General features: G+C 47.4%; 1 protein-coding gene across 1 annotated transcript in view; it reads right to left on the bottom strand.

The window, feature by feature from the left end:
• Positions 1-4256: 4256 nt before the first annotated feature.
• LOC112216777 (sarcoplasmic/endoplasmic reticulum calcium ATPase 1-like) overlaps positions 4257-5077 on the bottom strand; it is a 104989-nt gene continuing 104168 nt past the window's right edge. Inside the window, exon 23 of the mRNA XM_042309566.1 lies at positions 4257-5077. This exon is cut by the window's right edge and continues 257 nt beyond it. The gene's annotated coding sequence lies outside the window, so the exon portion shown is untranslated.

Raw genomic sequence — 5077 nt, 5'->3', positions numbered from 1 at the left:
AATTGGTGACTACCTGATTGATAAAGCGCACATGGGGTAGCTATTTTATCACAGCACAGGATGCCAACCGTTAGCCTGACGGTCCCAGATCTGTTTCTATGGTCAAGTCAACTGTTATGGTCGTTGTCAATTGGAAACTTTGCAAGACAGCACAAACAGATCTAGGACCAGGCTATGCAAGCGTACCATGGTTAGAAGAGGACCACCTTCCTAACTGTGACCCAAATGACTAACGGGGGGGGTCTCTGGAGCCTGTAGTCACACCAAGCCTTTCAACGCACATAATGCTTCATTACCCAAGATTCATCCCTGCTCATCACCCTGTGTAAAGACATCATTAATTTAGAAGTGCTCATCAAACATTCTTAAACCAGATTACTATGACTGAAATTAATGATTTAATCATCAAAATTATTATTCTCTTGGTCATTATGATGATTATTTGTTTATTTTAGTCATTTTCTTCTCTCCTAGCAACCGTAAAAAAACAACAGCAATGATAAATAAAACCTTTTTCTAGTCGACAAGAAAATGGAGATCCTTAGATGCGCTTAAAGTAAAACTGAAATAGTTTCTTGCAGTTGGTTCTCTTGCTGTTGGTAAGTAAGTAGGTTTCATTGATGTCATGTAAGTTATCAGAAAAAGTCATAATATACAGTATAGGTTATTAATTACAGTAACAAAGTATCCATGCGATCGTTCTTTCTCGTTTTGCTGTACAAAGTTCAAGGATTCAGTAGTAAACAACAAGGTACTGTACAAACCCACATCACTGCTGGACAGCCTGAGTACCATCATGATCTGGGGCTGAGGACCAGCTAGGAAGCACACCAGCGGTCCTGAAGCCTTCTGCCACTGATAAGCCAATAGATACACTAGAGAGAGCTGCATCACCTTGGTATACATTTCCTTGATGAAACCAAGCGTGGCTACAGTGTTCTAGATCTTGGCTCTCTACACTAAGCTCAACGCTGTGTTGTGTGAAATGGGTTAACTGGTTCTCGTTAACTGGTTCTCGTTAACTGGTTCTCGTTAACTGGTTCTCGTTAACTGGTTCTCGTTAACTGGTTCTCGTTAACTGGCTGTCGTTAATAACTGGTTCTCGTTAACTGGTTCTCGTTAACTGGTTCTCGTTAATAACTGGCTGTCGTTAATAACTGGTTCTCATTAACTGGTTCTCGTTAACTGGTTCTCGTTAACTGGTTCTCGTTAACTGGTTCTCGTTAACTGGTTCTCGTTAATAACTGGCTGTCGTTAATAACTGGCTGTCGTTAATAACTGGCTGTCGTTAATAACTGGCTGTCGTTAATAACTGGCTGTCGTTAATAACTGGCTGTCGTTAATAACTGGCTGTCGTTAATAACTGGCTGTCGTTAATAACTGGCTGTCGTTAATAACTGGCTGTCGTTAATAACTGGCTGTCGTTAATAACTGGTTCTCGTTAATAACTGGCTGTCGTTAATAACTGGCTGTCGTTAATAACTGGCTGTCGTTAATAACTGGCTGTCGTTAATAACTGGCTGTCGTTAATAACTGGTTCTCGTTAATAACTGGCTGTCGTTAATAACTGGCTGTCGTTAATAACTGGCTGTCGTTAATAACTGGCTGTCGTTAATAACTGGCTGTCGTTAATAACTGGCTGTCGTTAATAACTGGCTGTCGTTAATAACTGGCTGTCGTTAATAACTGGCTGTCGTTAATAACTGGCTCTTGTTAACTGGTTCTCGTTAACTGGTTGTCTAACCTTTAAGAGACGGTCTTTCGTTGCAACTGTTACAACTGTAGGCTACGCTGTTCTTTGATGAAATGGAAACTGACGTGGTCAGAACCCGTCTGATCTGGAGTGATAGGACTGACCCAAGACCAGTCCAGTAGTCCTACTGGTTGGTGCTCTAACCAAGGATGACCTATAAAAATGTGTCAGGAGGCTCAGTATGGACGAGACACTGATTAGAGTCTTCTTCCCTCCAGCTATCCCACTGGCCTCAGCCCACACAGCACGGTTCCACAGCGAACCGCCCCCCACCACCAAAAAACCAAGAGCTAAAAACACAATCTAAAACCTCCTAGATTCATTCAGTCAAATACGCCATTATTACTGGCTTTAAAAAACAATACACAAATAGGTAACCTGTAAGGCAAAAAGCATTGGCAGTAGCAGCACAAAGATCAGGCAGATGAGCTGGAGTCAACTTGTCTTACTGGACATTCATTAAGGATACTGAATAACTAGGTGTTAATCTTATTCATTAATGTCAAATATAAAAAGGGCTAGATTGGTAAACAAGTGTTTGGGTGGGGGGCTGGAAGCAGAGTGGGAGTGGTGGGGGATCTATGGGAAAAAAAATACATTAATTATTAGACCTTACTAGGTCCAAGTGGAAGTACAGCATGTTGGGAGTGTTAAAGAGTCTTGAAATGATTGACATGTGTGCATGTACCTTATGTGTGGGAGACAAAGGTCTCTGATATACCTCTATGAAGGCTAGCCAATTCAGCTACCTTGCTTGTTAATTCTCCTCCTCACCCTCCTCTAAGCATCCTTTCCAAAGCAGAAGTATATTTTGTGTAGCTACAGCCGTACGAGTAGCACTCTACAGCTACAGCCGTGCGACACAGCTACAGCCGTACGAGTAGCACTCCACAACTACAGCCGTACGAGTAGCACTCTACAGCTACAGCCGTACTCCACAGCTACAGCCGTACGAGTAGCACTCCACAGCTACAGCCGTACGAGTAGCACTCTACAGCTACAGCCGTACGAGTAGCACTCTACAGCTACAGCCGTACGAGTAGCACTCTACAGCTACAGCCGTACGAGTAGCACTCTACAGCTACAGCCGTACGAGTAGCACTCTACAGCTACAGCCGTACGAGTAGCACTCTACAGCTACAGCCGTACGAGTAGCACTCTACAGCTACAGCCGTACGAGTAGCACTCTACAGCTACAGCCGTACGAGTAGCACTCTACAGCTACAGCCGTACGAGTAGCACTCTACAGCTACAGCCGTACGAGTAGCACTCTACAGCTACAGCCGTACTCCACAGCTACAGCCGTACGAGTAGCACTCTACAGCTACAGCCGTACTCCACAGCTACAGCCGTACGAGTAGCACTCTACAGCTACAGCCGTACGAGTAGCACTCTACAGCTACAGCCGTACGAGTAGCACTCTACAGCTACAGCCGTACGAGTAGCACTCTACAGCTACAGCCGTACGAGTAGCACTCTACAGCTACAGCCGTACGAGTAGCACTCTACAGCTACAGCCGTACGAGTAGCACTCTACAGCTACAGCCGTGCGAGTAGCACTCTACAGCTACAGCCGTACGAGTAGCACTCTACAGCTACAGCCGTACGAGTAGCACTCTACAGCTACAGCCGTACGAGTAGCACTCTACAGCTACAGCCGTACGAGTAGCACTCTACAGCTACAGCCGTACGAGTAGCACTCTACAGCTACAGCCGTACGAGTAGCACTCTACAGCTACAGCCGTACGAGTAGCACTCTATAGCTACAGCCGTACTCCACAGCTACAGCCGTACGAGTAGCACTCTACAGCTACAGCCGTACGAGTAGCACTCTACAGCTACAGCCGTACGAGTAGCACTCTACAGCTACAGCCGTACAGTAGCACTCTACAGCTACAGCTGTACGAGTAGCACTCTACAGCTACAGCCGTGCGAGTAGCACTCTACAGCTACAGCCGTACGAGTAGCACTCTACAGCTACAGCCGTACGAGTAGCACTCCACAGCTACAGCCGTGCAGTAGCACTCCACAGCTACAGCCGTACGAGTAGCACTCCACAGCTACAGCCGTACGAGTAGCACTCCACAGCTACAGCCGTACGAGTAGCACTCCACAGCTACAGCCGTACGAGTAGCACTCCACAGCTACAGCCGTACGAGTAGCACTCCACAGCTACAGCCGTACGAGTAGCACTCCACAGCTACAGCCGTACGAGTAGCACTCCACAGCTACAGCCGTACGAGTAGCACTCTACAGCTACAGCCGTACGAGTAGCACTCCACAGCTACAGCCGTACGAGTAGCACTCCACAGCTACAGCCGTACGAGTAGCACTCCACAGCTACAGCTGTGATTAAGGAACAGAGTTCTTCTGGAAAGGACATGGGAAGAGGGCTGAAGGTTGGCTGTGAGGCTGGATGGGCTTGTCACAATAGTCTGGCCAGAGTGGGTTTGAACTCAGTGGGTGGAGAAATCATTTCACCTTGGTTGGCTTGTCTCTGGGCTGACCCCGGCTCCCCCAGTAGCAGCTAAGCAGCAGAAAGCTATTCACACATTCAGGAGATAGAGGCCTACACTACACTGCCCAAGGCTGAATGAGTCACAACTCAGGCCCAAAGATGCCTGCCTGCCTCTTCAACAGAGAGAAGGGAGAAGGGAGAGAAGAGAGGGAAAGAAGAGAGGGAGAGCGATATAAGAGAGAGGAGAGAACAAAATCACTGCCAAACAGCAGAAATCAGGTCAATATACAGCAAGCAGATGTCCATGTGGAGAGAAAGAGGGAGGGAAGGATGTAGAGGAAGAGAAAGAGGGAGGGACGGATGTAGAGGAAGAGAAAGAGGGAGGGACGGATGTAGAGGAAGAGAAAGAGGGAGGGACGGATGTAGAGGAAGAGAAAGAGGGAGGGACGGATGTAGAGGAAGAGAAAGAGGGAGGGACGGATGTAGAGGAAGAGAAAGAGAAGGAAAAGAGGAATGTGGTGATCCAGTTAAAAGAGAGTAGTTAGTGTGATGGTCTGACTACCATGACCCTGGCAGAGCAGCACAGACCACTGACAATACTGTGGATCTGAATGACAGAAGCCTTGGCAGACCGAGGGGTTCATATGGGGTGGGATGGACACATGAGTACTGGATACACCCAGAACAGTCTGCCACATCTGGCATGGGGGGTGGGCAGACACCTCAGGCCGAGCAGCGTGGTTCCTCTTACTGCCTGTTGGTAGTATCTTCTCCTGCAGGCCAGTGTCTGTCTGTTGTTGGTACCATCAAGTCTGTCTGTAGCCTCCAGGTTTGTGTTCTCTCTCTCTCTCTCTCTCTCTCTCTCT

The sequence above is a fragment of the Oncorhynchus tshawytscha genome, linkage group LG30 (assembly GCF_018296145.1).
Source record: "Oncorhynchus tshawytscha isolate Ot180627B linkage group LG30, Otsh_v2.0, whole genome shotgun sequence".
Lineage (NCBI taxonomy): Eukaryota > Metazoa > Chordata > Actinopteri > Salmoniformes > Salmonidae > Oncorhynchus > Oncorhynchus tshawytscha.
The sequence above is the reverse complement of the archived record's forward strand: the minus strand, read 5'-3'. Positions and strand labels throughout refer to the sequence as shown.